Here is a 12,927-nt window from a genome sequence, read left to right on the forward strand (position 1 = left end):
TACATATGCAAGTTTGTTACGTGGGTATATTGTGTGATGCTGAGGTTTGGAGTATGATTAATCCCATCACCCAGGTAATAAACATAGTATCCAGTAGTTTGCTTTTCAATCCTTGTCCCCCTTTCTCCTCCCTCACACTTCTAGTAGTACCTAGTGTCTATTGTTGACATCTTTGTGTCTATGTGTACATGATATTTAGCTTCCACTTATAAGCAGTTTTCTGTTCCTGTGTTAATTGCTTAGCATAATGGTCTCCAGCAGTATCCGTGTTTCTGCAAAGGACATGATTTCATTTTTTTTTCATGTCTGCATAGTATTCCATGGTGTGTATATGTAACACATTTTCTTTTTCCACTCTGCTTTTGATGGGCACCTAGGTTGGTTCTAGTCTTTGCTATTGTGACTAGAACTACAAGGACATGTGAGTGCATACATCTTTTTGGTAGACAGATTTATATTTCTTTGGGTATATACCTAGTAATGGAATTTATGGGTTGTATAATAGTTCTGTTTAAGTTCTTTGACAGTTTGAGAAATCTCCAAACTGCTTTCCACAGTGGCTGAACTAATTTATACTCCAACCACAATGTATAAGCATTCCCTTTTCTCTGCAGCCTCCCCAGGATCTGTTGTTTTTTGACTTTTTAATAATTGCCATGCTGACTGGTGTGGGAGGGTAGTTCATTGTGGTTTTGATTTGCACTTCTCTCATGATTCTGGCTGATATCCAGAATGTTATTTCCTAGCTTTTCTTTTAGAATTCTTGTAATTTTAGGTCTACATTTAAGTCTTTAATGCATCTTGAATTAATTTTTGTATATGATTAAAGGTAGATATATTCGTCCATTCTCACATTACTATGAAGAACTGCCTGAACCTGGGTAACTTATAAAAGAAAGACGTTTAAATTGACTCACAGTTTAGTGTGGCTGGGGAGCCTTTAGGAAACTTACAATCACGGGGGAAGGTGAAGGAGAAGCAAGGCATGTTCTTCACTAGGCATCAGGAAGGAGAATGAAAGCGGGAGGAACTACCAAACAATTATAAAACCATCATATCTAGTGAGAACTCACTAACTATCATGAGAACAGCATGGGGGAAACTGTCCCCATTATTCTATTACCTCCACCTTGTCTCTTTCTTGAAACGTGGGAATTATGGGGATTACAATTCAAGATAAGTTTTTGGGTAGGGACACAGCCAAACGATATCAATAGGGGTCCAGTTTTATTCTTCTGCATATTGCTAGCCAGCTATCCCAGAAGGACTCCCTATTAAATAGAGGGAGTCCTTTCCCCATTGCCTATTTGTCTTGACTTTGTCAAAGACCAGATGGCTGTAGGTGTGTGGCTTTATTTCTAGGTTATACATTCTGTTCTGTTGGTCTATGTGTCTGTTTGTTGTACCAGTACTATGCTGTTTTAGTTACTATAGCTTTATACTATAGTTTGAAGTTATATAATGTGATGCCTCCAGCTTTGTTCTTTTTGCTTAGAGTTGATTTGGCTATTTGGACTCTTTCATGGTTTGATATAAATTTTAGAATAGTTTTTTTTTTTGAATTCTGTGAAAAATAACATTGGTAATTTATAAGAACAGTGTTGAGTCTGTAGATTGCTTTGGGCAGTATTACTATTTTAATGATATTGATTTTTCAAATCCATGAGGATGGAATGTTTTTCCATTTGTTTATGTCATCTATAATTTCTTTTAACACTGTTCTGTAGTTCTCCTTGTAGAGATCTTTTACCTTCTGAGTTAGATATAGTCCTAGGTATTTTATTTCTTTTGCAGTTTCCCCACAATTCTAAGTGACATTGAAAGCACCGGTATTTACTCTTTTGAAACATGTAGGGGTAAACATTTGTGCCTCATTCCTCAAGTTCCTGGTTCAATACATAATGAGTTTAAGGACTGAGTGAACTTTTGTTCCTCAAGCCCTTTTGGAAATGTAGAGAAATACTGGTTTTACTTACTCCTGCTAAGGTGGGAGTGGTTAGGTAAAGTAGCTAATTTATTAGGCAGGATTTTGTTCACTGGGATTTGTCTATTAGAGGGAAGGGTGTTCACATATGACATGGCTTCTCTACTCTTCCAGTTACTAGCACTTTTTGTCTCCTTGTGCTTAGCCTGGGAAGGGCCCACAGCCTGTCTTCTGAAGAAGGTCTTGTGTGCTCGACCAGACACAAAAGGGGGTCTAGATTTGGGATTAGGAGAGACTACTTCTTTAATTGGTCCAACATTACTGTTACTTTGATTTACTATGGTCTCAGCAAGTAACATAAAAAAGATACATGATATTAAGGATGCCTGAAGATACACATAAAGGAAGCTCCCTAATGCATCCCTGATCCTCATGGAAGCATAGCTGAAGTTTTGTCTTAGTAAAGAATCTCCAGGTAAGTGAAGGGCAGGGTAGGAGGGAGATGGACAAGTCAAACTACCTAAAATGAATGTTTTGATTTGCTATACATACAGACTCTCTCAGTTTATTTCTTGCTATATCTTTGGGAAAAGCTTTCATTCAGCAATCTGTCATAATTAGCTTCACATCATCATTCTTCAAGCTCTCTCTGTTCTGCATGTAACTGGGTGTATAAGGCAGGCCTGTTGGTGTAAGTGATATGGAGTCAGGTTTGAAGATGCTGTTTATGCCTCTGTGTGCATACCTCAGCATGCAGGCTCTAAGATTTATGTGTAGAATAGGAGGTAGGAGGCTCAGCTTGGGTCCCTCATCTTGCTTTCCAACTATACTTTCCATCCATGCTTATCCAAAGGCCCAGCATTTTGGAGATTCCTATATAAATAGACCAGTGCTTTATTTTTTATTTGTCTTGCATGTGTTGCAGCACTCATAACTGCTAACGAGGTATGTTTAGCCGAGAACTACACAGGTGAGACCGTTTGTTTTCTACACTGTGACTGCAGCTGAGAATATAGAACACCAGTGGTCTATTGAGGGCACTGGGCTATCAGCAGGGGAGGGCACCAGCCATATTGGAGCTTTGGCAGCTTCAGCAAAGCACCACATGAGCGCGGCATGACTTCAGCAGACCTTGACAAAAGACCTCATCAGAGGCAGCATCAGTGAAACTGCACATTCATCAGGCTTCACAGAGATTGGAATATAGCTCACGTGGAGCCAGAGATGAAGTAACCACAGGAATGGAGGAAGTGGTCACTAAGACAGCCTCACACATCAATACCAGTGGGATCTCTTCAGGGGACACGCAGGAATGCTTGCAGGAAATTTTAAAGAGCATCTGGAAGATATTCAATAATAAGTGAGAGAAGAATTAGGAAACTACTGTGTTTCTATAAATAGGACTCCTGTCACTCCCAAACTTGTAAAGCCTAAGGAAACATAGGTGCAAAAGAGTTTGAACAGGTGTTTTGTATATCTTTTCCTTAACTCTAGTCATAACCAATCTGATAATCAACTTGGGTGTTTAAATGAACTCTTGATTGGTTTGATAATCTTAAATATTTTCTTTTCTTTTTGTTGTTGTTGGCTGTGGATGGGGAGCCTTAACATCTACATTTAGCATTTTGACAGCTTCTGCATTACTGATTTCTAAGTCTGTCAATTAAAATTTTATTGGTCGCTATGTCAGCACTCTGTGTATATGTGACAGGAGAGGATGATGGGTGATAAATATGTATGCAGAGGAAAGTGATATAGGCACAGGTGGAGGGGATTTAGCATAACATGGGAATTTGAAGTTTACCATATTAGGTTATAAACCCCACAAAGACTATTTTTTTCATTAACATTGTATTTTCATCTCCCATCCCAGTGCATGGCATGCAGTATAGAAATTGTATTTTTGATGAGTAAATATTTACTACATCTGTTAATTATTATATATGCAACACTCAAGAGAATCAGTCCCGTTGTGCTTGGGGGGACAGAGAGGAAACAGAACCAGGAAAAGGCAGAGAAAAAAATGGAAGACAAAGTGGTTTGAAGAGGGAGCATGACACAAATCTGTCATTTTAAACCCTAAGCCTACCATCAATCAGTTTAGCTGCTTTTCTTGGGTTTTTCTCTATGTTCATTCTTCCTCTTCAAACAGGAAAAACTGTGCATTTATTTTCTGGGAATGTTTATTCAAGAAAAGTAATTCAGATCATAAGACAGAACAGACTCTTGACTGCATACGAACAATTTGTTTCTAAAAATCAGATCTAAATGTTTTTCTATGTGGTAAAATGAAGACATTTATAGGAGCTTTCATATTAAGGCCAGGATCTTCCTAGCCTTTTATGTCAACTCACATCTCTTCATCATAATGGATAGCTCCGTTTCACTTGGTGAGGCCATCGACTATGGGATGGGGAGAGAAGAGAAGGTGCTGAAATGGCGTCTACACATTGTTGCGTCCCTGTAGTCACCTCAGATAGCAGAGTGCCTACAGGTGCCAACAGAGTCACTGTAAGAATTTTGAATATTAAAAAAAAAAACTATCCTTTTTTGGAATTAAGAGCAACAGAAACCCTTCATAACAAACACAACTATGGGTAGCCTGAGGTATATTTTCAAGCTGAAAGTGGGATAGTACTTTTTTTCCTTAAAAATAGACCTTTGTAGGCAGGGCATGGTGGTTCATGCCTGTAATCCCAGCACTTTGGCAGGCCAAGGTGGGTGGATCACCTGAGGTTAGGAGTTTGAAACCAGCCTGGCCAGAATGGTGAAACCCCGTCTCTACTAAAAACACAAAAAATTAGCCGAGCGTGGTGGTGGACACCTGTAATCCCAGCTACTCGGGAGGCTGAGACAGGAGAATCACTTGAACCTGGGAGGCAGAGGTTGCAGTTGCAGTGAGCTGAGATGGTGCCACTGCCCTCCAGCCTGGGCAACAACAGCGAAACTCTGTCTCAAAAAAGAAAAAAAAATGTAGACCTTTGTAATAAGATAAAATGCTACAACCAATAGTCAGTTTCACTATTATAACTTGTTCAGTTCCTTGAAATTAAAAGTATGATTAAAACCCGAAGCAGACATGCTTTAATTTAAAAAAAAATGAAAGTATAAAGTTGATAGGAGAAGAAAGAATCTTCCTCTTCTTCTTCCCCAACAATCCTGGAGTGACAGCAATGACAGGGCATTTCCAAGAAATGAAAGGGTATATTTTGTTACCTTAATATGCTCAAAAGATACATTTTGTTTTTCGTGATGTGCTTCTCACAATTCTTCTCATAGATGTCTATTTCTTTGAGAACATGTTATGAAAATGTCACAATAAAGATATGTTTATGTTCTTAATTTTTTTTTTAAAGATGGGGTCTCCCTGTATCACCCAGGCTGGTCTTGAGTTTCTGGACTCAAGAGATCTTCCTGCCTTGGCTTCCCAAAATGCTGGGATTACAGGTGTGAGCTGCTGCACCTGGTCAAGATATGTTTGCCTTCTTCTTGAATTATTTCATTGATGGTTTCCTGCTCTCCATTTTCTAAAATCTTTTTTTCTGGACATATTGGATGGATTGGTCATTTAATGTCTTCTCTTTTCTCCCCTATTTTCTATTTCTGTTTCTTTGTCTTTTAACATAATGTCCTTGACATTATATTTCAAACTCTCTCTTGACTTTTTAATTTCTGCTATCATCTTTTTCACCCCTGACGTTTCTTTCTTATTCCCCAAATGCTACTTTTTACTATTAAAAATAATGGCAAAAAAATGCAGTTACTTTTGCACCAACCTAATAGCATCCTGTTCTTATTTCATGTGTTCAATTTATTCTCTCTTAGAGTATATTGGTATGTATACGTGTGAGAAGCTTTCTTCTCTCAGCGGTTATGTTTTTCTTGAATTTTCTTTTGTTTTCTATCTATTTATTGTAATCCCTATCTTTTGTGTTAGAGACTTTCCTCAGATTTTTGTTTGCCAACACTTATTAGGTGTCAGGGACAAAAATACTGATTAGATGCTCTGAAGACATACGTAGGCCTCGTTAATTGTACACTGTAATATGCAGTAATACAGTTGGAAGTTTCTTGGGAAGCTCATAATATGAGTACCTTTGCTTTTTCTCCTAGACTCTCAGATTCTATAGAGATTTTTCAGTTTCCTGCCTGGGTAGCAAATGCAGTTTCGGCATTTTATATTTACACAAAAACTACACTTTAAAGTTCATAGCAGCTTTATTCATGATAGTCAAAAACTGGAAACAATCCAAATGTTCTTCAATGAGTAAAATGCCCAAATAAAAGGTACATCCATACCACAGAATACCACTCAGCAATATAAAGGAGCAAACTATAGATGCATGCAACCACTTTGTGGGATTCCAAAGGAATTACGTGGAGTGAAAAAAGCCGGTGCAGTTTTCTGCAATTACTACCCAGGCAGGAGACAAAAGTTCTGAGAGTCTTGTGGGGAAAGAGATTGGCTTTTTTTTTTTCTCCCCTCATCATAATTCTCTTAAAATCATCAAAGTTGTTGTATCATTAGGCTGTATAAATGAAATTATACAGTGTGTAACATTTTGAGATTGGCTTTTTCACTCCACGTAATTCCTTTGAGATCCACCCAAGTGATTGCATGGATCTCTAGTTCTTTCCTTTATATTGCTGAGTAGTATTCTGTGGTATGAATGTACTACATTTTATTTAAGCATTTTATTCATTGAAGGACATTTGGATTGTTTCCCATTTTTGACTGTTATGAATAAAGCTGCTATGAACTTTCATGTATAGTTTTTTTGTGTGTAAATATAAATTTCATTTCCTTAGTACAAATGCACAGAAATGTGATTGCTGGGTAATATAGTAAGTGTATGTTTAGTTTCCAAAGAAACTGCTGAGCTATTTTTTAGAGCATGGTGGTATTTTGCATTTCCACCAGCAATGTATGAGTGAACACGTTTTCCTGCAAATTTACCAGAAGTTGGTGTCTGTCCACTTTTAAAAAGTGCAATATCAATTTAATTTACTGGGATGCAATGATCATACTCAAAATTCTGGAGGTTTCATAGTTAAATACATTCATGTCACCATCACTCCAAATTATTACCATCTCAATTCCATGCAGCTTTTTTCCAGTCATCTTTCTCAACTTAAAAAAAATTCCATCACCATAGATTAGTTTTGTCTGTTTTTGATTTCTTTCTTTTTCTTCAACTTTTATTTTAAGTTCCAAGGTACAGTGCAGGATGTGTAGGTTTGATACTTAGGTTAATGTGTGCCATGGTGGTTTGCTGCACGAAACAACCCATCACCCAGATATTAAGCCCAGCATCCACTAGTTATTCTTCTGGAGGCTCTCCCTCCCTGTGTGCCTCACAGTAGCCCCCAGTGTGTGTTGTTCCTTCCACCCATGTGTCCATGTGTTCTCATCATTCAGTTCCCACTTGTAAGTGAGAACAGGCAGTCTTTGGTTTTCTGTTCCTGTGTTAGTTTGCTGAGGATAATGGCTTCCAGTTCCATCCATGTCCCTGCAGAGGATATGAGCTCATTCCTTTTTGAGCCTGCTTGCTGGTGGGGACTCTGCAGATTCCCAAGGCAATGCAGGCCATTACATGGCAGAGGGGCTGAGAATGCTGGCTCAGGTCTCTTTCTCTTCTTATAAAGCTATCAGTTCTACTCCATGATAACCCATTAATCTATTCATTCGTTAATACATGAATGGCTTTGCTTTATGACCCAATTACCGCTTAAGGGTAATCCCTCTGAATACTGCACACTGAGGATTCCATTTAATGTAAGTTTTGGAGGGGACAAATATTTAAACCAAAGTGGTTAGTCTAACTAAGGGCTTGTAAATTTTGTTTAGCTTTTAAAGAAATAACTGTTTGTTTGATGTTTTTTCTATAGTTTTTCTCAACTCTTACGTTTCTGCTTTGAAATAAATTTTATTGTTATTTCCTTCGTTTTGCTAGCTTTGGGATTATTTTTTGTTCTAGTTCTTAAGGGTGCAATGTTAGGTGTTTATTTAAGATCTCTATTCTTTTTTGATATAAGCATTTATGTTGTATAAAATTTCCTCTTAAAACTGCTATTGCTGGATCCCATAACTTTTTGTATGTTATGTTTTATTTTCCTTTGTCTCAAGCCATTTTTTAAGTTTAAAAAAATTTCTTCTTTGACCCGATAATTATTCAAGAACATATTGCTTAATTTCTACACATTTGTTAATTTTCTATTCCTCTTGTAACAATTTCTAGTTTTGTACCATTGTGATTAGAAAATATACTCGATATGATTTTAAAATTCTTTCAAAATTTGTTAAGACTTGTTTTGTGGCCTAACATATAATCTATTATGGATACTGGTTTCTATGCACTTCAGAAGAATGTGCATTCTTTTGTGGTTGGATAAAATATTCTATTAATACATGTGTTTGGTAGGTCTATTTGGTCTAGAGTGTAGTTGAAGTTCAATGTTTCCTTATTAATTTTCTGCCTGGATGATCGGTCTCTTACTGAAAGTAAAGTATTGAAATCCCCTGTTATTATTGTGTTGCAGTCTATGTCTCTCATTAGATATTTTAATGTTTGTTTATACATTTAGCTACTCCAGGGTTGGGTATATATTTACAATGTTATATCCTCCTGATGAATTGACCCCCTTATCACTATGTGATATTCTTTTTCTCTTCTTGCAGTTTTTTACCTAAGGTTTATTTTGTTTAATATAAATATAGCTACCCCTGCTCACTTTTGATTTCCATTTGCATGAAATATCTTTTTCTATCCCTTGACTTTGAGTCTGTGAATGTCCTTTAAGGTTAAGTCTTTCATAGGCAGCATACAGCTGGATTTTGTTTTTTTATTCATTCAACCTCTGTGTGGTTTTTGATTGGATAATTTAATCCATTTACAAATAAAGTGATTATTAATAGGTAAGAACTTACCATTGCCATTTTATTCATTGTTTACTCATTGTTTTTCAAGTCCTTTCTTCCTCTCTTGATTTCTTTCTTTGTGGTTTGATGGTTTTCTGTAGTTTTATGTTTTAGATTTTATTTTTTATCTTTTGTGGGTCTATTATTGACTTTGGCTTCGTGGTTACTATGAGGCTTAAATAAAGCATATTATAACAGGTTATTTTAAGCTGATAAATGCTTAATTCTGATGGCATACACAAACTCTATGCTTTTACTCTCCTCTCACATTTTATGTTTTTGATGTCATAATTTACATCTTTTTATAATTTGTATTCCTAACAAATTATTATAGCTTTCATTGTTTTTAACAGTTTTTCCTTTTAGCATGTATAGTAGAGATATAATTTGTTTACCCACTACCATTACAGCGTTAGTGTTTTGGATTTGACAATGTACTTACTTTTACCAGTGAGTTTCATATGTTTGTGTGTTTTCGTGTTACTAATTTGTATCCTCTTCCTTCACCTTGAAGAACCCCTCCTATTACACTTTTCAGTTTGGTTATAGTATTCCTCAGTTCTATGATTTCTGTTTGGTGCTTTTATATACTTTCTACCTCTTTGTTTAAAATTTCGTTTTGTTCTTGCATTGCTTTCATGACCTCATTAAATTCTCATAAAGTGAGCATTTTTATAACCATTATTTTGAGGTCCTTGTTGGGTAAATCACATATCTCCATTTCACTAGGATTGGTTTCTGGAGACTTTTGTTCTTTTATTTGGTGATACAGTTTGGCTCTGTGTTCCCACCCAAACCTCATCTTGAATTATAATCCCCATGTGTTGAGGGAGGAACATGGTGAGAGGTGATTGGATGATGGGGACAGTCTCCCTCATGCTCTACTCATGATAGTGAGTGAGTTCTCATGAGATCAGATCATTTAAAAATGACAGTTTCTCCTATGCTCTCTGTCTCTTCTGCTGCCATGTAAGAAGTGCCTTGTTTCCCCTTCATCTTATGCAATGATTGTTAAGTTTTCTGAGGTCTCTATAGCCATGCAGAATTATGAGTCAATTAAATCTTTTTTCTTTAAAAACTACCCAGTCTCAAGTTGTATCTTCATAGCAGTGTGCAAATGAACTAATACAGAGAATTGACATCAGATGGGTGGGGTACTGCTATAAAGATAACCTGAAAAGTAGAAGTGACTTTCAAACTGGGTCATGGGCAGAGATTGAACAGTTTGGAGGCCTCAGAAGAAGACAGGAAAATGTGGGAAAATTTGGAACTTTCTAGAGACTTGTTAAATGATTTTGACCAAAATGCAGATAGTGATATGGACAATGAAGTTCAGGCTGAGGTAGTCTCAGATGGGAATGAAGAACTTAATGGGAACTGAAGCAAAGGTCACTCTTGCTATGCTTTAGCAAAGCAACTTGTGGCATTTTGCCCCATCCCAGAGATCTGTGGTCTTTGAACTGGAGAGAGATGATTTAGGGTATCTGGCAGAAGAAATTTCTAAGCAACAAAGCATTTGAGAGGTGACCTGGCCTTTCCTGAAATCGTACAATGATATGTACTGAAAAAGAGATGGTTTGAAATTGGAACTTACATTTAAAGGCAAAGCAGAGCAAAGAAATTTGGAAAATTTGCAGCCTGGCCGTGTGGTAGAAAAGAAACACCCATTTTACTGGAGAGAAATTCAAGCCAGCTATAGAAATTTGCATAAGTAACAAGGAGCCGAATGTTAATTACCAAGACAATGAGGAAAATGTCTCCAGGGCATTTCAGAGATCTTTAAGGCAGCCCCTCCTATCACAGGCCCAGAGACCTAGAATGGAAAAATGATTTTTTTGGGCCCTGCTCAGGGCCCCGCTGCTCTGTACAGCCTCGGGACATGGTGCCCTGTGTCCCAGCCACTCCAGCTCCAGCCATGGCTAAAAGGAGCTGAAGTATAGCTCAGGCCATGGCCTCAGAGCATGCAAGTCCCAAGCCTTGGCAGCTTCCATGTGGTGTTGGACCTGCAGTGTACAGAAGGCAAGAATTGAGGTTTGGGAATCTTTGCCTAGATTTCAGAGGATGTATGAAAATGCCTAGGTTTCCACACAGAAGTCAGCTGCAGGGGTGGAGCCCTCATGGAGAACCTCTTCTAGGGAAGTGTGGAAGGAATGGAGCCTCCGCACTGAGTCCCCCCACTGGGGCACTGCCTAGTGGAGTGGTGAGAAGAGGGCCACTGTCCTTCAGACCCTGGAAAGGTAGATCCACTGACAGCTTACACTGTGCACCTGGAAAAGTCACAGGCACTCAAAGCCTGCCTGTGAAAACAGCCATGGGGCCTGTACCCTGCAGTGTCACAGGAGTGGACTTGTCCAATGCCTTGGAAGCCCACCCTTTGCATCAGCATGTCTTGGATGTGAGACATGGAATCAAAGGAGATTATTTTAGTACTTTAAGATTTAATGAGTGCCCTGCCGGGTTTTAAACTTGCATGGGGCCTGTGGCCCCTTTGTTTTGGCCAATTTCTCCCATTTGGAATGGGAACATTTACTCAATGCTTGTATCCCCACCATGCCCGGCTAATTTTATTTTTATTTTTTTGTATTTTTAGTAGAGACAGGGTTTCACCATGTTGGCCAGGCTGGTCTTGAACTCCTGACTTCTGGTAATCCACCCGCCTCAGCCTCCCAAAGTGTTGGAATTACAAGCATGAACCACAGCGCCTGGCCCCAGATTGTATCTTGGAAATAACAAGCTTACTTTGGATTTTACAGACTCCTAGGTGGAAGGGACTTGCCTTGTCTCAGATGGGACTTTGGACTTAGACTTTTGAATTAATACTAGAATGAGTTATGACTTTGGGAGACTGTTGGGAAGGCGTGACTAGTTTTTAAATGTGGAAAGAACATGAGATTTGGGAGGGGCCTTAGGTGGAATAATAGGGTTGGCTCTGTGTCCCCACCCAAATCTCATCTTGAATTGTAATTCCCATGTGTTGAGGGAGAAACCCAATGGGAGGTGACTGGATCATGAGGCGGTTTCCCCCATGCTTTTCTCGTAACAGCAGGTGAGTTCTCATGAGATGTGATGGTTTAAAAGTGGCACTTTCCCCTTTACTCTCTCTTCTGCCACCTTGTGAAGAAGGTACTTGTTTCTCCTTCACCTTCCATCATGATTGTGTTTCCTGAGGTCTCCCGAGACATGCAGAACTGTGAGTCAATTAGACTTCTTTCCTTTATAAATTACCTAGTCTCAGGTATTCTTCACTGCAGTGTGAAAATGGACTAATACAATTTGGAATATATTTCCTCATTTCTTCACTTTTCTTGACTCTCTGTGTTGGTTTCTGTGCATTTCATAAGACTACTGCCTCTCCCAGTTTTATCAGACTGGTCTTTCTCAAAAGAAGGATCTCACCAGTACCTGCAGCCAGACATTTTTAGGTGCCTCTCAAATTTTTGTTTGTCCAAACTACTGTCTCTGTTTTCAGTGGCTCTCCGGAGATTAGAACATGCCATGTCCTGTCAGTGCCCTGAGATTGGTAAGGCTGAAGCCAGACCCTCCAGATGGAGCTAGAAATATGAGGGTGTCACATGTTTGTTCTAGTTTATTCTAGTCTAATAGTAAGGCTGATTACAGGAATTTCTCTCCTACTGTCTCTGCACTAAGCTAGGAATTTGTGGCAAGTGACTGCACTCCCGTTCAGATTGCACCCTCTGATCCTGAAGAGAGAGCTTCTAGAAGTGAATCCATTTTATGTCTACTTATTTGTTTTCTGTGGTCCTTGGAGATGCAGGAATGCAAAACCCTATCAACTCCTAGAGCTAGGTTGTTAAGGAGATGGGAGCTATAGAAGTTGTGGGACTTGGTGCATAAACAAACTTTCTTACAAGAAAAATAGCTAGACCTGGATTTATCACTGGGGTGAGCCAGAGGAAAGGCTTGGGAAATGCCAAGCTCGTGCTTAGGCTGCTGGATGTCTACTGTTTGTCTGTCTCTGTTAACGCCCTAATGCAACCCCTTCCAGAGTGAAAATGGAAGTTCTCTATTCCAGTCTCTTTTCTGAACTACTCCCAGATGGTGTGGTCTGTAGCTGTATTTGGAC

The sequence above is a fragment of the Macaca thibetana genome, chromosome 2 (assembly GCF_024542745.1).
Source record: "Macaca thibetana thibetana isolate TM-01 chromosome 2, ASM2454274v1, whole genome shotgun sequence".
In the NCBI taxonomy this organism is placed as follows: Eukaryota; Metazoa; Chordata; class Mammalia; order Primates; family Cercopithecidae; genus Macaca; species Macaca thibetana.